This window comes from Pithys albifrons, chromosome 19 (assembly GCF_047495875.1).
Source record: "Pithys albifrons albifrons isolate INPA30051 chromosome 19, PitAlb_v1, whole genome shotgun sequence".
Classification (NCBI taxonomy): domain Eukaryota; kingdom Metazoa; phylum Chordata; class Aves; order Passeriformes; family Thamnophilidae; genus Pithys; species Pithys albifrons.
The window spans coordinates 9,157,278-9,176,750 of record NC_092476.1 but is presented as its reverse complement, the minus strand read 5'-3'; the positions used below and the strand labels follow the sequence as shown (position 1 = coordinate 9,176,750).

The following is a 19,473-nucleotide window of genomic DNA, read 5'->3' as shown; positions in this document are numbered from 1 at the left end:
TCAATATTGACAGACATAAACCTGGCCTTGCAAATTCAGGAAGAAGAGTTGCAATGGCAATTCAGATTTTAATGTGCCTGCTGCCTGTGCTTGTTGTGGAGGGTTTGGGGGGCTTGGGCTGGGCTGGGCTGGGTCACTCAGGGGTTTCACCTCCCTGGCACTTGGTGTTGGGTTGTAAAACATGAGGAGCTGTGGAGACCTGACCACGTGTCTGGGAGGCTGGGACACAGTGATTAGACTTGCTGACACATCCAGTGCTCTCAGCAACCTCCAGCTGCTCCAGCCCTCCAGGGATTCACTTGCCCAGGACTCTGCCTTGCCGTGGTTGTACCACCACAGTCACTACCCTATGAAGGGAAGTTTTCTCCACCCCCTGTGTGCCACAGAGAGCTATTGTGAGCACCAAATTACAGCCCCACTGGAGCCTCCTTGGCTGCAGCACAAGAAGTGAGGACGCTGGCTGGCCCTGGACTAAAGCTCACTGGATTTTATTCGGTTGCTTTCCTTTTAAGAAGTTTGTAATACACTGCCCAAGACATAGTGCAAGCTCTGTATGAGACATGAATAACATTCACTCATGTGACTGTTTGTACAACTGAGGGCACTGCAGGTCAGGCTGGGAAGTGTTGTAAGAATGATGCAAGGCTCCCAGCCTTGACAAGCAGGGAGCATGGCAAAGGAAGATAAAGAGGCATTCACAGGGCTGTGTGGGGTCCAACACACAGTAGCTGAAGGCCCAATAGGTCACAATTTCAATGCACATCCTTGGGCTACTCGTGGGGAAATGCAGATCTTTTCTGGCTGCACATAATGTCATTATCAAACTCACCTTTGAGAGCAAGAGCAAGACCCCTGTGGAGACAAACAGTGTGACTTGGGGAGAGGAAAACAAAAGGAATTATATTACACACATGGAGAGGAAAACAACTCAACATTCTTGGAAACCCCAGCTACCCACAGGCATGTGCTGTATCTCCTCAGCTGCTCCAAGTCACCTCCTCAGTACCTCTTTCCTTGGCATCAAGCACCCTAGGGAGAAAAGGCCACTGAAGATGGCTGCAAAGGTGTGTTTATTCCAGCTTTTGTCCCAGAGCCAGTTGTTGGGCTTGTAACTCACTACAAAGAGAATAGAGAGAAGCAGCTTCTCCCTCTCTCTTCTGTAACATTTCAGTGCACACATTCTGGATGTGGCATTTTGTCAAACAAAAAACCCAACAGCAACACTCACAGTGCTGCAGAGGGGCTGTCTTCCTTTAGCACTCACTCCTAAGAGCCACTGCTGCTGGTAAGCAATTGTACAGGCTCACACTCTGCTTTTTAGCTCCCCAACCCAGTCCATCAGTTCCTGCTGCCATCCTGCACCCCCAGCCTGCCTTCTACATCCAATCCCCCACTCCCCCATCCCTCAGCATCTCTACATGCAGCAGGGTTGTTCTGCTACACCAACCCACCCCACAAAAACAACTTGCCTTGGGAGAGGTGGGTCTCCTCCTTAATTTGTGTTGGGTCAACCTCATAATTGTACCCCCCTTTTTCTCCCTTCTTCCACATAAATCATGTATGTGACATTTTAGTGAAGCGCCAAGAGAAGGGGAGTTTCAGGATGAATTTTTCAAAATGAAGAAAAGTTCCCATTGCATGAGTGTCCCAACCTGGTGCTTGTTCTGCCTTTCTTTGCTGCCACATCAGGCAGGCTCAGGGAATCAGGTCCCTTCCCCTCAGGCATCTCTGCTGCAAGCACAGGGAAATATCATCCCATGGAGAGCCCCACAGGGGCTGGAGCCAGCTTGGACATCCTCTGTCCCCTCACCACATTGCAGCATCATCAACTGTAGCCAGACACTACTCTACCTTTGTTTATTCTCTTTTTTCCCCCTACTCATCTAAGCATCTCTCCCACCACACATTCCTGCTTCTGCTCTAAATGGTCCTGCTCTCAGCAAGTTCCTTCTGTACCAAGGCAGGACACAGGCCTGAACATGAACTTGCAATCTATTGATTTTGGTGGTAAATGACATTCCTGACCATGGGGTTTGTCCAGTGCCGACCAGCACCCTCCCTAACCATGCCTGGGCATGGATGAGGGCAGAGCATGGGCAGGGAGCTGTTCCCAGACAGTGGCACAGCCAATATTTTCTTAGGAGCACAGCTGAGTCTCTGTGGTGGGACAGGCCTAAAATCAGGGAGTTCACAGTGCACTGTGAGCTTTGCATCTCTGGCACCCCCAGACAGGTTTTACAACCAAAACTAAAGGGTATCAAGGCCAGCACCTCCTTGGGTGGCTGCAGGAATTTGTTCTTGACCCCAGAGCCACTGATGCCTTTGAGTCCTGCCAGTCCCCAGTGTAACCACCCACCTCTCCCACATGTTATTGCTGACCTGTACCCACTGCATGGCAGGGCTGAGAGCAGCACACGTTACAAAGGAGGTGAAAAAGAAAGCAGAACCCACGGCTGGATTCCTGCAGCCCACTGCTAATTAGGTGAGACATGCTAAGAGGAACCCCTGCTATCAGCCAAGCCAAGGGAATGTAAATATTTGCAGGTCTAGGTCACTATATCCATTATTTACTGCTCTGTCCTATGACTTCAGGTTTGACATAAGACCTGAGGGTTTTTTAGGGGTTTGTTGGGTTTTTTAGTTGGTTTTTTCTCTTTGCTCTGAGTGTCCCTTGACTTCTTGCCAGATAGGTAACTGTGGAAGGGAGGGCTGCCTCCAGCATCCCACACCCACAAAACAATGATGCTGCTGTGAACTTCACCCATGAATTCCAGTCTGCTGGGGCACACAAGGTGTTGGGTGCTATGAGCCAGAAAGGAACATGAGGCAGAGCTCTGAGCCTGTCCTGCAGACACTGGTGCCACACCAGCCCTGCCTCTGTGCACAGCCAGTACTGTTACCAGTGGAGGGAAAATACAGCCACAGCAACATGTGCTCCAAAACCAAGCAGCTCCCATCCAAAACTTGCCCATGGGAGCCACAAACTCGCCTTCCTTTTGCACATTGACATCGGACCAAGTCTTCAGATTCCCATTCCCAACCTCACTGGACCCTGTCCACAGGCTCCCATTCCCAATTTATTTGCCAGAAAGTGGCGAAGGAAAATGGTCTTCTGTGTTTGAAGGGTATGATTCTTATTCAAGAGGACAAACTGTATTCACCTACCCACATTCCTCAGCCCAGGTCTCAAATCTTGCTATCTCTCAGCATCATTCTGCCAGGGTGGTATCTTCCCAAAGTTACAGATTAGGTACAAGCATTTCAAAGGTTTATTTTTCCCTCTCCCCAGTAATCTGGTTTTACCCACTGAGGGGGATCATGTCCATCTTGGTGCAGGCATTTTCCCTGCTCCTCACTCTGTCCGTGGGCTTCCCCAGGCTGCAAAGGAACTGTGTATTAATCCTGTTCTCTGCTTCAGCCCATCTCTGGGGATATAATGCAATCATGGCTGGGCCTGGAAGAAACAAGACCTCTGGAGCTGGGATATTGCAGAGGTAAAGCCACCTGCCTCTAACCCAGGTTCTGCAGACTTCCAGCAGCTTTGTGCAGCCACTCAGCTTGGCCTGGGAGTCTGGAGGTAAATTAAAACAGTTCAGGTCTCCCTCCTTTGGGGCAAGTTCTGAAAACATTTTCCATTTTCACTGAACATTTTCTACTTTTCTTCCAGAGTACAAAAAATACACAGCAGACGTTTGCAGCAGGACTTCTGTTTCCAGAGGTGTGGTTTGTCCCTGAAAAAGAGCTTCAATTCCAAATTTCCCACTGGTGCAGCCACTGGCAGCTCCTGCTGCCCACCCACAGGGGCTGGAGGCTGCAGCTGGCTCAGGGTGAGGGCATGGAGGGGCACAGGGAGGCACAGCAGACAAGTGGAAGGGTTGGAGGAGGAGAGCAGAGAGTCATCTTTGAAACACTTTGTGCTCTGTTTGATCTTTGCCATGGGTAAGAAGGGCAGATATTCAGCTGCATTTTGTTTGTGTGCTTTCATAGCAGGAGTGGAGGTGCAGAGGTGCCCTTTCAGTGTCCCCCATACTCAGAGCAATTCAGATTTTGGGGGCTTTTGTTCTCCAAAAACACCCAAAATCTCAAAAGCAGACTCTCTCCACATCACCCTGGCTGGCACAACAAACAGGACCCATCACACCGCCCAGTCTCCTGTCAATGCTGCCAGCTGGGGTGCACTGTCACCTGCTGTGCTCCTTGGCACATCAGGCACGTTTTGGGGTCACCTAAACACACTCAAAATAACACAGACTCTGGTGAGACCACACTGGGCTTCCCAGAAAAGCTCTTCAAACCTGGAAGATGCCCTGACCTACACAGGTGCTTTGCAGACCCTGCAAGAGACTGCTCTGACCCCCAGGAGTTGCACAGCCCTGCACTGAGGACCAGGGTGGGCTGCCCTCTGCCAGGGCTGCCCATGGGGTGTCAGAGGGTTCACCCCAAACTGGAGACACCTCAAACCAAGCTGGCACAAACACACAAAGCTGAGGGAGCACAGCAGGCAAAGGAGAGGAGATGGGGAATTTCAGTTTACACGGCTTGTAAGGAAGGAGATTAAATGGAGAATGTGATAATGCTATAAATACCTCCAGGGAAATACCATCAAAGGAGAAAGGGGGATTATTCAAATGATCTGGAAACAGTAAAACAAGGAGAGATGGGGCCTGAAGCTTCAAATGGAAATATTTCAGGGAAGAAAAACTGTCTCAGAAGTGAGAGTGATTGGGTGCAGAAATCGGCCGTCCCAGCAGCAAGTCAGGGCTTTATCAGAGGTATCTGAAGGTGGTGTAAGCACATTTTGGGAGGAGATGTGGATGTGACCCAGGTGAAGAAGAGGGGTCAGACCTCATAAAGGTAGTCTGGAACCCCCTGAGCCAAGATGCTGCTGCCTCTGGTACCTCACCAACAGCCCTGGCACAGCCTTGGAGCACACACCCCTCTCAGAGAGCTGCAGCCCCAACAGGCCAGAGCTGCTCATCCCAAACATATGCAGGAGTCGTTCCCAGCCACTGACCTCCCTCCTCCTGTCCTGCTTTCCAGCCTTTCTCCATTTTTCTGCATTCATTTCCCTACCCTCTGACTGAGGGAAACAAAGGCTGATGGAGCCATATGCTGACTTTTCTGGTCCAGGACAAAATGCCATATAAAATATTCCAGTCAGCTCAATGCTGTGTAACTTGGCAGAGAGGTGTAAGTAGCTAATGAGTAAAGCTGAAGTTGGCTGTGTAATTAAAAGTGATATATTTTTATATATAAATGATGAGTTTTCCATCCCCAAATTTCTCAAGCAAGAGCCTTTTGTGGCCACATTTTTACACAGCACTATTATTTTTTTCTCTGCTCCCCTCCAAAAAGAATGACCAGTTTTCCCATCTACTTAATGGGCTGTAAATACTTTTCTGCTAAGATGAAAAGTTCATTCGATTTGCATTAAATCTTCATCATTACAAGCTCTTGGGAGGCTGCAGCAAGGTTGGATACTGACACAGAATACTGTATATTTTTCTGGAAGACTCCTCTTAAAGAACCCAAGGTGGGAGAGAAAAACAAAGAGGGGGCAGTCAAAGGGTAAATGAAAACCCATGGTTTGATATTTGGACACAACTGCTTGCTGGCAAGGGAATTGTAAGGCCTGGGGTCTCCTTCCCAGCTTCGGTGCTGCTGGGATGAGATGCTGCCCTGTCCCAGAGCATCTTTGATGCAGGAGTTTCCCAGACAACAGCACTGGGAACTAGGCAGGATCAAACCATGATGGCTGGTGCTACAGGACACCCAGGCCACGTGCAAGGCAGGGCTGTCACACCCTTGGGAGCAGAGAAGGAAAAAGGCTCTGCCATCCCAAGATATCCCAGAGGGATGTCCTGTGAGTGAACATGGCTGTGCTTCCCCTCCTGACATGCTCTGCTCTACAGCAAACACTCAACACTCCACTTCCTGGCTCCTCATTTCTTCCTACTGACAGAGACTTTTGCATAGAAACAGACACTGCTGAGTGTTCAGAATTCAGGTTTTCCTGGTACTTTTTTCTGACTCAGCTCTAATGCCTGAAGTGGAACTGGACACATTTATGCATCACTTCCAACTCTTACGAACAATTAAAATACTCTTGCTTTGAGGCAAGACTGGGGTCTTTTAAAAATGCTTTATTTCATTGAACCATCATCTGTTCCTGAATGGCTTTTACCCACCTACAGGGCAGTACATCTTCACTTTATCTTCATGCTGTGGACAAATAAGGAAAACTGGTAACTCCCTGGCTCCCATTCCAGCTCCAGCAGAGCCAGGGCTGTCTATTCTTCCACTTAAGCACCAGCCCAGCCTTGTCCCAGGCCTAAAATCACCCACTACCCGTGGAGGAGCACAAAGGATGAGCCTTGGTCTGTGCTCCAGAGCTCCTGGGCAGCCCCAGCCTCTCCCACACAGCAGCAGAGAGCCCAGCAGATGCTGTAACTCCACAGTTAGGACTGGATGAAGTCAGGATTTCTGCTCCAGGCCCACCCTTTGGGTATCCTGTCAACTACCCTAGAAGGCAACACCTTCCCTGGGTGTCCTTCCGAGCCACAGCCCTGTCCTTGCCTTCCCCAAAATCTGTCCCTGCTAATCAAGTGGGTGACACTGACAGCAGCATGAACTTGTTCATTAAGTGACAAGCCTGTTCCCATCTAGCTCCACTTTGACTCCTTCCTTCCATTTCTCAAGTACAGCAGTTTTCCCATTTCTCCCTTCAATCTTCTCCTCCCTTTTGCAATCCCACTGCCCAGTGAAGGGACTGGCACAACAAGAAGCCACTGCCCCCAGTCTGAGTCCCTGCTAAGGGCCAGACAACTGGACTTTGACCACAACTTAGATTATAAGATTTTTAGAGCTGCTGTCTGCCCTATTCCCAGCCCAGCCAAATCCCTGTGCTCTGGGAAAACAGCAGCCTCCCTTGGGATGGGGGAAATGGGAGATCCTTCTGAATCCATCAGCTGGAGGAATCTGTGTCACCTGCACTGCAACAGTCCACAGGCACAGATTGGCAGCACAGGCACTGGTCCAAGGGGAGCCAGAAGACATCCAGTTCATGGCTCCTCCAGCCCACACACAAACCTGTAGGTGTGTCCATGGACAGTGTTTGCATCCCTGTCCTTTGGCCTCTTTGTGCCGTGCTGGGCAGTGACATCTCCTTTGAACAACATTCCACCTGTATCAATCCCAGCTTAAGCTCTCCTGAAACACAAAAGAAGACAGAAGAAAGTTCATCACCAGCAGCTACTACAGGTCTGGAGAGAACAGTTCTGCCCAGCATCAAAGCTTCTGATCTGCCCTCTCACATACACGAGGGCCTGAGCTGCCCTTTCAGCTTCATGCACAGCTATTGTCACCTCAGCCCCTGATCCTGCCAGCTCCCAGGAGCTCTGCATTGACCTGCTCAAAAGCTGACTGCTTTGCCTTTCTTCTCAGCAAATTACACATGATTTAGAACATTCTGCTGATTTTTGACAATGATGAAGAGTAAGGTCTTGAACCAGAGTGCTGAGCTCAGCACAGGGCTGTGCCTCAGCCAGAAACCTGTTCTCATTGTCAGCTCTCCCCTTGCCATTGTATTCAGGAGTTCTGTTCTTTGCCTGTTCTCCTGCACGTAAAGGCTTCTATAACCTGTTCAACTATTGCCATACTGTAAACCAAGAGGGGCCACCCTACAGCTGTAATTAACATGATCCCAATGAGTACGTAATTCATGGGATGAACAGAACCACAAGTGGTTGTTAAATACAGTCTGTGGTCACAGTACTGCAGGGCAGGCACAGGAGAACAGCTCTGAAGCCTGACCCCTGCAAACCAGAGCCCAGAGCTTCTCTGAGCCCCTGAGCTGGAGAGGGCAACCGTGCTGCTCTGCAGGGATCCACCAGCAGCACCAGCTCCAGGGCCTCAGCACCTCAAAACCCATCACAAGGGTGCAAGAAGCTTCCACCCAGGACCTTCCAGTCTCAGTCTACTGCTCAAAGACAAAACAACATGAGAAGGGAGCTGAGGTGGGCAGAGAAACCCCTTCCAGAGGCAGTTGATGCTCACCCTGAGAAGGGCTGATGGGCACAGCAACCCCTCCCAGCCAACACTCCCACCGAGGCTCTTATTTTCTCTGCCATAAAAGACTTTCAATCGCGCTGGGCCAGTAAACTACTTTAAATTAAACAACCCCATTTGCTCACAATGAGGGCTGTTTGCAACCCAAACCCTGTCTCGGACAAGTGGTGCTTCAGAGCACAGATTTGGCTTAGAGCGTTTAAAGCAGCTGTCTTCATAAAAGCCAATAAAATACAGTTGGATAATTAAAAGCTTTAATTAAAAATGCAAAGTCCAAATAGTTTCATATTAACAAGGAAACTTGTTTTGACATCTGAAATTGCTGCACAAGCTAAATTCCCCTGTATTCTCTCCAGGCTATTTAGAGTTTGCTGTGTAGTTGGAAACATCTCTTAACTCAGTGCAATCACCATGTGTTGCTGGGGACGTGCACCAAAAATTGATGCTGCTTCTTTTACAACTTCACTTTTAATTATCACAGTCTGAGGCAGCAGTGGGTTTATTTGCATGGCAATCCTTGAATGCAGCCTGGGGATGGAACAGCTTGGGGATAAAATATGTAACTCCCAGGCACGGGCTGCCAAGCTCATATGAGAGCTGAGAAGAGCAGCAGAGCCAGCTTTGGGTGGAGGTTTCACCAGCTCTGCCCTTAGCTGGGGCATAAGGACACACAGTGCCAGCCTTCCTGCAGCCTGGAGCACCCACACACAGGTGCTGGGAAGTGGAATTTGGTGGGGGCCGCACTGGGGATGAAGGTGGATACAGGAGTTGATTTTGCAGCTGAATGTGGGAGTTGGGTCTATGGCTGGTCCCACATCTGCAACAGCTCAAATGCACAGGTTTGGTGGCTACTTCTCCTTGTGTCCATGTCAGGGTGAACTAGCAGCACATATCACCTCCTTGAAATCATATTTCTGGCAGGACAAGGCGCAGGCATGGACACAGCCAGGGATATTCCAGGTGTGGGCACAGCAAGTTATCAGGAGAAAGGAAAGTTGAGCCTGCAAAGAGAGGAGAAGCAACGCTCTGTCCTGTCCCTGGGGTTGCTGGAGGCTCAGTGTAACCCCAGTCCTTCTCATATCCTCATTTCAAAGCTCCAGCCTGTGGGAAGTCTCTGCTTCAGTCACACTGTCCCCTTTGGACCCTCTACAGGCACCAGATCCTCTTCTGCCAGGGCTGATGCCTGGGTGGGATTTACAGCCCCTTCACTCCAGTCAGTGTCTTGGAACAAAACACTCTTGTAAATGAGCGCTGGTGAAATGGCAGTAAATCCATCAGTGCACCCTTAGGAATACAGATCCATGAGGCTTAAAACCAACAGGGACTGATTTAATTGTGTAATTTGGCATTTCTCATAACACAGACTAAACAGCCTCTTAAGCACCAGCTGTTGCACACCCATCACCACAGCAACTTTTCCTTTAGCTGCACATCCCCTCCTTTCCTGGCCTTTGGCAGTGGAGAAGCCACCCCAGAGCTGTGAAGGGGACCCGGTTGTTTCTGCCCTTCTATGGAAATGAGTGTCTCCTGTCCAGATGCCACTGTCCAGTTTCATCTTTGAGACAATGCTTGGACCATTTTATGGAAGACTAACTCTTGGGCTTGATGGTCTTGGAGGTCTTTTCCAACCTTAATGATTCTATGACTTATTGGATCATAAGAAAGCAGATTCCTTTTTCCATTTCACATATTTTTATAGAGGTTTACTGAGAATAAACTTTAAACATTTAGAATTTCACTAGCCAATGGCTTTGGTTTGGCCTTTTTCAGCATTTTATTGGTAATTTTGTCCCCAGAAAAACTATCAAAAATTAAAATCTGGCTTTTGGCCAAGTCTTTGGTGAGCAGCAGAAGAACCATGTGCAGATTTCCATGTCTTGTGTCTTTTCTTTGGCTCTCCTCCACCTTGCCACTTCTGGTCTTATTTTGTACAAAGAGCACAATAAGGATTATCCATCACATCCCCAAGCTTGGAAGTACTTGGGATAAAGGCAGAGGCTTGGCACTCACACTGCACTCGGCCCAGTGCTGAGCAGGCACCTGAGCACAGGATGCATTTCCCTGCCAGGTCACTGCTGGCAAAGGGTTCCTCCAGCTCCTGCCTCAGTTTCCCCCCTTGCAGAAGGAAGCAATGATGGACTCACCCACTCTGCAAAAGCCTCTTTCCCTTTTTTTCTGGCTCTGCTGACTTCTGCAGGGTGGAAGCTTTTAGTTTCTCAGCAGTCCCTGCAGCTCCACTGATTTGTACTCACAGCTTAACCCATCCTGCTGAAGAGGGATGTGTGTGCAGGGAATTTTCTTGGCTTCCCACCCGTTTCTGTCCTGGCCCTGGGTGCAAGGGGGTTGCAAAGGTCACATTGGGTCCCCAGAGTGTGTCTCTTAGAGCAGCCTTCTCTGTTGTGGCAGTCCCCCTGCAGTGCTGGTCACTTTTTGGTTGTCTCCACCTGTTTAAGGAAACAGAAAAATAAAAAATAGGAGGTTTGAAAAATAAGAGAAACCTTTTGCTGCTGTGAAGGTAGTCAAATATTGGAAAAGTTTGCTCAGAAAGGTTTTGGAATCTCCATTCTTGCAGATATTCAAACCCAATTAGGTATGGCCCTGAGTAGCTTGCCCCAGTTGGCCCTTCTCTGAGCAGAGGGGCCAGACCTGAGCCCTTCAGGGATCCTGTGCAATTCACAGGAACTATCCAGGGTCATTCTCCATCCTGGATACCCAACACATGAGCTTTTACAGGAGTGTTTTCTGTGGCTGAGGGGAGCTCTGGTCATGCTAGGTTTCAACCACCCCCAACAAAACTAATTAACATGTGGAAAATCAGAGGCAAACTCTGCAAGACACTCAAGAAAATTAATCTGAATTGATTTTTCAAGTGGATTAGGATAAGTCACATTTAACTTCTTTGTACCATTTTTAGCAGAATTAAAACGACATGACTCAGTTCAGTTCTCCTTAAATGAATGAAAGTTGTAAGAGCCTCCTACCAAGGAATTTAATCCATAAACCTTTATTTAATTTCGATTTTGTTTCCTAAGTGTCCTTATGAGCCTAAGCCAGTCCCTGAGGCTCTCTCTGCAGGCACTGGCAGGGGACAGACACCTCTGGAGAGTGTTGCACCTCTGCTGATTGATGTGTGTGTGTCCAAAACCAGTGAGAGGGATTTCACTCAGCATCTCCAGCAATCCCTTACCAGCCTCCACCTGCCCCTGAAAGGCAAGACAGCAGTAAAACCACCACCACGGGATGTTCATTTGAGGAGATCACTCCCTGTCTTTGGCTGGAGGACAGAGATGTGGCGGGTGGGTGGTCCTCTTGCAAACACCATCTCTTTGATTCCGCAGATCTCTTCAGGAATAAAAAGAGAGGGAAATGATTGCTGCCCTAGCACTAACCAGAGTTGTGGTACGTGAGACTCACACTGCGGACAAGAGTCCCTGGCTGTGCAGGAGCAGCTCCTTGTGTTGTGCAGAGGATGAGAAAGTGCCAGTCAGTGCAGTAGGGGTTCCACCCAAAAGGCACGTCCCACATCAGCCCTTCGGGACACAGCGTGGGGCTCGGGGTGCTCTGCCCAGCACCCCTGTACCCTCCAACCCACACCCCCGTGCAAACACAGAGGGCACAGCTCGCAGGGGTGTCTCAGAGCCGCAGGGCGCAGGTGGCACCTGCATTGCCGCACACCTGGCGGGGCTGCGCGCCCAGCTGGGCTCACACACTCTCGTGCCGCCTGCAGGCGCTGGGGCTCAATGCAGGGCTGCCTCCTCCGCTGGGTGTAGGAGGAATTCCTCCTGCCTGGAAACAGGAGAGATGCCGGCTCAACATGATGCCGAAGAGGTTTTTGATTTTTCAGTTTTCGTATTTTGTAGATTTTAGGAGCACAGTAGATGTAGCACTGTAGATTTTAGTGGGCTAATATTTCTAACAGTTTAAGTTTAAGGTCTTTATATCTCTACCCTTGCTCCAGAACAGGCAGCAAAGATCTGCCAGCTATTTAGTCTCTTTCTCAAGGTACAAGATTAGAGGATACCAGAGGGAAACATAAGCACGAAGCAGAGTGACCCAGAGCACTGGAAAGCATCCAGGAGACCTCTGTGTGATGAAGAAGAGGACATGGATGAAGATAGAGGGTCCCGACGACCCCAGCCTCAAATCCGGGGGGGTGGGGACTGGGAGGGGACGAAGATGGAACTGGACATGTGTAAAGTAGTGATTGGATTATATTATAAAAGCTATAGAAATCAAAGCTTACACACACACACGTGGCTATGTATTCCTGGATGAGCTGTATTGCTCATTAAAGTAACTACCCTTTATCTTATCTCCTACAAAAACTTGGCTTGGAGTCTTTTTTACAGACTTTTACAGCAATGGCATCCCAAAGGCACCGCAGGGCTGGGCTTTGAGCCCCATCTCTGCTGACACTGCGGGACAAAGTGCTTTCCAAGACTGACCCCAGGCAGCACAAACCACTCTCTCCATCACTGCTGGAACCCGGTGGTTTTGTCTTTGCTGAGGAAACTGGGCTGATATATACACATTACTGGGATTTATGAGTTACCTTGTGTGGCTACAAACTCAGCCAGTTTATATCTTGCTGCTCCTGAGATTTCTGCCGGACACTTAAAAGGAGCTGGGATAGGGACACCGATAAAGCTCAGGCTTTCCACATAGTAAATCACTGCGGGCTGACTGCTGCTGTTTATCATTGTAAAGCAAGACCAGGACAAAGACAAGAGGGAGAGGCACAAACTGCTGCTCTTTCTTGCCCTCTGCTCTAAGGTGGCGTTGGAGTGAGACCCAGCATCCCTCGTGGTCCGAGGAATCCCTGCCCTCTCCCTTTGATCATCACACAACCTGCTAACGCCTCATCACAACCTGTCACTAAAGCCGGGCAAGAAACTGAGCTGTCAGCTCGGAAAACAGCTTGTAATCACCACGATTTCCCCATCCCTTGTCAAGATGAGACCTGAAGTTATTCAGCAGAAGATAAAGCAGAGTTAGCTCCCTGCCTGACCCCGCTCCCAGGGGACTCACCAGGACAAGGAGTTCATGGATCTTGTCTCCAGCAAGATGAGCCGGGAGTTTGGTCTTTGTTGCTCACACTGTGGGTTCATGCCCTTTTTATCTGGCTGTTTCTCATTCTCTCTGGGTCTGACAAGAAAGACCCTCCTGGACTTCGAACGAGTTCTTAAGGGAATTTTTATCAGGACCTCTGAAAATTTCCAGTTTCATCAAATCAACAAAATTTAGGAAATTCCCAGCTTGTTGTGTCACTGTCCCAGCAGCCAGTGTGACATTGCAAATCCAAAGCAATGACCTTATCACACAGAAAGGTGATGTGGGGCTCCAGCCTGACTCACCTGCAATTTTCTGGGATTTTCTTTTTCCACTTGGTGACAGCACTGAGCTGTTTATAACCAAGGACGTGCCCTCAGGTGCAGCTTTGCAAAAATAAGGAAAAACAGATATCAGGATCCATAACCCGCCTGGTTAGAGACAGTTTGTCCTTTAGCCCAGTGTAAATGCTGGGAACAGCATCTACCCCAGAGCAATTCCTGAGTTCCCAGCACTCCTAGCACAAGATAAACAGAAAGGTTGCCCTGGTTTAGGCCACAATGCTGCACATCAGAGGCATTTTGCAGGTGGGTATGGCACACTGTGGCTGCCAGCAGCAGGAAAGGAAACATTTGGTAATGAGTGACTGCAGGTAATGTGCCCTGTAGGAATTCAATTCTGCCATCCATGGCTTAAAAACTGCTGGAAGAGGAGTATAAAACAGTGACCCCATCCAAGCTCTTACCTGGAGGGAGGGATTCAAACCAAAAAACTGGAGAGAGGTGGAAGAAAAGCTACCAAGCAGTCAGTGCCCAGCCTCAGAGAACCCATGCAGGGTCCAGCCCTGCCAACTCCTCCAGAGCATCTCAGGCAGGTGGGAAACACCAGGCACAGGGATTCCTGCTGGGGAAAGGCCACAGAGGTCTCTGCAGACCTGGGTCCCACCTCAGCCTGTTTGACCCTCACACTTGAGCACCAGGCAGCCAGGGCAGAAGGTGCAGGGCAGAGTGTCCACTGCACAGCACCACCCACAACATGAAGTTTTACCCTTTTTACTATAAGTTTTATTAAATTTTCCATTCCCACAGTGGCAACCACCACTTGTTTGGGAAGTGGAGCTCTGCTCTTCCCAAGGGGGGAAAGCAAATCCACCCAGGGAAAGGACAAAAGGCATTGTTTTACAAATATTATTCTTTCACATTTGCCTATTAAACTTGCTTCCACCTCCATCCCTCTCTGTGCTTCCACCTGCAGCAGCTGGAGCAGTTTTCTCGTGTTTTAACCTCATACAGCAAGGAGGAAACATCAGAAACTGGTGGATGAAAAGTTCCAAAATAGGAAAATATAGGCAGGCCCTTTCCTATTGGTTTTTTTTTCCTGACATAACGTTTGCAAAATTTCATTTTGGCAAAAGTTAATTTTCAAGCAGTTTTTAAGTAAAGCTCCCTCCAGCTTTGCAAAAAGTGATTTTACCAGATTTACTTTTCACCTGTTACCCAGAGCTCATGGATGGGGCTGCTTGAACACCCTGATGTGCTCCATCTCTGGGCAGCCTGTGCCTGATACAGCCTCAGCAAAGGCTGAGGAAGAGTGTGAGATTTGGCTTAATAATCACATTTAGCACTTCTTTTTGATTTTAGAAACCTGGGCTGCTTGTGGTTGAAAGTAAGAAGCAGGTGGTTTTAACTGCAGGAGTAAATTACACCCTACTCAGAGGATGCTTTTCTGCATAATTAGTTGGGGAAAAAATCTTTCTCCTTTTTTTAGAGCCAAGTCCTACCATTGCCCAGGGCACCCCAAAGAGATCCCACACTGTGATGCTTTTTGGTTCCTACCCCGTGCTCAGATCATCGACCCACCCTGGGCAGGATGTGCTACCCAGCTGAATTTCTCCAGCAATCATTTCTTCTCTCAGAAAGCCAAAGCCAAGCAAAACCAGTTTTTCTGCAAGCTCATGCAGCAGGGAAGAGAGAAAAACATGCTGATAAGGATCTGGGATGGCTTCAGGATAAATTTATGTCTGATCTGTTCCCCGAGACAAAATGTTCGGTTATTTTTCTCCTCGGCGATTGTACATTAAAATGAAAGTTAATGAGATGAGGATTAAATACCCTCAGGATGGGGAAATAAACCTTGACTTCTGGCAAGATTTGAGAGGTTCTGTACAAAACAAGTCATGTGAACAGTGGTGTAAACACTTCAGCATAAGGTTTCCCACAACACTTTGTATCTTAGAGCAGGTTTTATGTGGTGAGGACAGAGGAGCACTTGCTCAGCTCCATCCTGTGATGTGACATGACAGAAGTGAAGCCACCAGACACCCCATAGCAGTGCCAAGATGATTTACCAGCTGGAATGAGGGACCAGCACTTTCACATGGGGCAGGACTGCTGGGTACTGGTGTCCCCAGTCCCAGGGTGCCACAGGGACAAGACCAGTCAGGACACAGGTCTGGTCTGAGCCATCTCCATCCTCGATGATACTTTGGGGTGTGCAAAGCTTCCCTACCTCATCCTACAGCAACAGCCTGAGTTTGGGTCATTTTGGGTGCCCAGTCCAGCCCACTGAACACTGGGGGGGTGATAAAGCAGTAACAGCCCTGCATGCCCAAAGCTGAGCTCCCATCTCTGCCATGGAGGAACACAATGAAAGGCAAACAATCAAACTACCAGGGAGGGGCATTCCCGGGGGCAATGCTGGGGTCAGCCAGTGCCCCCTGTGCCCCACAAGGAGCTTCCTCCAGCTCTGGTTTCAGTGCAGTATCAGGAGCTGGAGCCCCCATTCCCATGCCCAGGGCACCTTCAGCACCCCACAGCTCCCAACACGCTGTGTACCAGGGCAGATGGCAGGAACAGGCCAGGGGATAAGTTGACAATAATAGGCATTATTCACCAGTAGACATTAAAAATTACTTATTTTACCATCACTGATCTGAGATAACATTTGGAGACCAGACCAGAAGCAGAATAATGGGGAGAGAGGCAAACCCAGGGAGCTGTTGCTCCCCATTCCCCCTCTCCCCACCCAGAAGGGATGTACACCACTGAACCTCCTCCAACTGCCATCCCAGAGTGGACCCAGAACAGAGGCCAGATCCCCATGGTAATGCAGCAGCATCTCATTTCCACTAACACATCAAACAGTGCATCAAGCAAGGGGCTTGGATGAAAATCCACTTAAATTCATTCTCCTTCTCTGGATAGGATTAATTTTCAGCATCTCTACATGAAAATACCAGCCAGAACCAGCCTGCAGAATCCCTCCTTGCTGGTGGTCAGCTGGGTCTCTGAGCCTCCCACAGAGGAACTGGAGGAAGATGTTGGTGCCTGTTTGGCCATGAATACAGCAAGACACAGTCCCACTCAGTGCCCTGTACTACAAGTTTTCACACACTAGATGTCAGCAGAAGAATAAAAATAACACCAGAAGGAGTTTAAACCTGGCAGCGATTTCCTCAGCTGCTAAAACTCACAGCCTGACACCAATAAACCCATTTGCTGCAGCAATAACCAGACTGGGCAGAGGGTGGCAGGGAAAGCCCACCTAGAGGAGACCTGATGCTTCCCCATGAGTCCTGGGTGGGGAAAGCAGCAACCCAGGCTGGCTGGTGTGTGTGTCAGCAAAACCCTGAGACACTCACAGACAGCAGAACAGCATTTGTTTTGCACACCCATATTCAGTGCTGGGGGATCTGCTCCTCCAGTACAGCTGATTTAACCACCCAGTGCTGCTCCCCTGCTTGTCCTGCAGACACCTTTGAAGGCAAGGATTACACAAGGTGGCCTCAGGTACAACCTGCCCCTTGTTCCACCAGCAGAACAAAAAACTACAGTACAAAACACCTTTCTGCACGAGGAGAAATGTCCTGTGCTATCAGCTCTTGTATCTTTATAGTTGTAGCAATAAACTCAGACTGCAGCCCGTGCAGCAGAAGGGACTGAATGGATGGGACAAGCCACCCCAAGGCTGGACCTGCTCCTCCTGAGCTGGGCTGTCACCCAACAGCTTTTACCCACTTTTTGGACAGGACTAAGAGTTCTGTTTTGAGCTCTGTGCTGGGTTCTTGCTCCAGGAGCAGATTCACTGAGCCCTGGGGAAAGCCCTCTACCCTAAAATCTGCCCCGACAGACTCAGCTGTACCTTCATCACACTCTTGACTTGAGGCCACCTACCTGTTCTAGGTAGGGATCATCTACAGCACATCCTGAAACATCTGGGTGGGGTTCCCAAACCCAGGGCTGGGTTGCAGCTCAGGGATCCCCTTCAAGTTACACCAGCACAGGGAGATGCCCAAGGCTCTGGGGCATTCCTGGATTTCCTTCTAGACCACACTCTTGTCCATAGCAGATAAACCAGACAAAATGACATTGCACATAGGGTAGACACAGCCTTCCAAAGAACACCCCAACTTGAAGTTTGCTCTCTTCCTTCCCCCCAAGCCACCTTCCATAGCTCTGGAAAACAGAGGTTACTACTTGCCCCCAGATTCCTCCTTCTGGCCAATGCCCTGGAGATGGATGTGCTCTGCATGCTCTCCTGTCTGTCTCCCAGGCAAACTGGGCTTCTCTTTCCCAGGGTCTAGGATTTCAGACCCTCCCCATCCCAGCCCTAGGTGTCTCCCCGTGCACTGACCCTGCAGGACACAGTTCAAAGCCTCCAACAGGAAAAACAGGAAAAGCCACCCCAGCTCTCTGCGTTGACATAGTTTCGGTCTAGTTCTTGGTGTCAGAGGAGATTCAGCTCCCCTCAGCTCCTGGGCCCACTCAGCAGATGCCAGGAGGCCCCAGGGGAGGACACCAATTCAGGTGTGGCTCCTGTCAGTGCCATAAATCCCTGCCAGAGCAGTTTTGGGGGTACCAACTCCCTGTTCTGCTCCAGGAAGAAAATTCCATGTTATCTGGGACATGGAAGGGGAAATATCTGCTCCCCTCTGTGACTCAGCACAGCCCAGGGGGGCACCAGAGCCTCAGCAGTAGCAGGGAGCAAACTCCAGGAGGCTGCGGGTGTGAGACGAAACCCTGTGCTGGGTTTGCAGCCAGGGGCTGGTGACTCAGCTCACACAGGGCAGGGATATTTGGGAAGCCTCAGTGTCTGCAGTGCCAGGATGGTCTCCAGCACCACTGTGTTGATGGACCATGGCAGAAAAGGGAGCACAGGAACTTGAGAACCTACCAGTGGATCATGGTCCCATCACCATCAGCTTCTGGCTTTGGCAAGGGACAAGGAGGAGCCCAAAGGCAGGATCCTCCACTCTGCTCCATCCAGCACATGAGGTGCCATGCTGCAATTAGGCAGAAATTCAGAAACTCCTCCTTTCAGAGGTCTGTCACCCTCCAGAGCACCAAGACCACCCATGTCTCACCCCCTGCCTTCCTCACTGTCAGCAGTTACCATTTGTTTATCTCCACTGGCCCAGCCTGAGCCTCGGGCCAAGAGGTGGGGAGCAGATTTCCATGACATAAGGAGGTTGCATTTCCTGTTGAGCAGGTTCATGGCTCTGCTCATCCACAGGGCATTAGGTGGTACACCCAGGATGGAGCAGGGCAGCACCCAGGGAGGGGATCTGGCCTACCTGTCATGGCTGGGTCATGTGGAAGGGTGGCACACCCACCAGCAAGCTCAGGTTTGGAAGCAGGCAAGGAGGACACTGGTCTGAGCAGGGGGTTACACAACATCCTGGCCAACACCAAGGCTCCAGTGATGCTATCCCACCAAAATGTACTCCACTGATCCTTTGGAGATCAGGAGCTGTGCCACCCCCACCAGGGACACAGGGGATGGGGAACACACCCCCCAGCACCCTCCTGGGGCTCCCCAAACCAAAGGCTCAGCCTTCACAGCCTGGAATAAATGTATTAAGACCCTCGCAGAGATCCCAGCCCCACTTCTAACCCTTCACCTCCAGAATTCCTACAGCTGCTCAGCAGATGATTCACACAAAGCAGCTCAGATCTGAGCAGCTCCAGCCTGGTGTGTGCTCAGAGAGGGAGATGAGCAGGAGGCAGCCCATCTGCAGAGCAGGGCCAGCACTGCTGCCTTTGAAGAACCTCACTCTGACTTTTAGCTTCTCAAAAATGCAACCACAGAAAAGAATTTGTCTCTCCAGGCCTCATCTGGCAGGGTCCTTGCTCTGAGGTCTCAGTTTCCACCATAAAAGCAAGCAATTGTTCCAGATCTAATGCTCTGACTCCAAGGGGCAGATGCAGCATGAAGAAGGCACATGCAAAGGTTCTTTCTGGCTCTATCTGCCATCACCCGTCTCCTCAGATGGCACCAGTCCCACCTTCAGACACTTTCCTGACTGCAGTTGCAGAAGATGCTTCAGCTCTCTGATGCTTTTTGCATCTGCCAGCTCTT

At 49.8% G+C, this 19,473-nt stretch overlaps 1 long non-coding RNA gene across 1 annotated transcript; it reads right to left on the bottom strand.

Annotated features, from left to right (window-relative positions):
- Positions 1-7,072: 7,072 nt before the first annotated feature.
- LOC139680846 (uncharacterized) lies at positions 7,073-13,503 on the bottom strand. Its single transcript, XR_011699424.1, has 3 exons — positions 13,422-13,503; positions 10,320-10,511; positions 7,073-7,209 (listed from the first exon to the last, which is right to left on the bottom strand). It is a non-coding gene; the product is annotated as an uncharacterized lncRNA (long non-coding RNA).
- Positions 13,504-19,473: the final 5,970 nt, after the last annotated feature.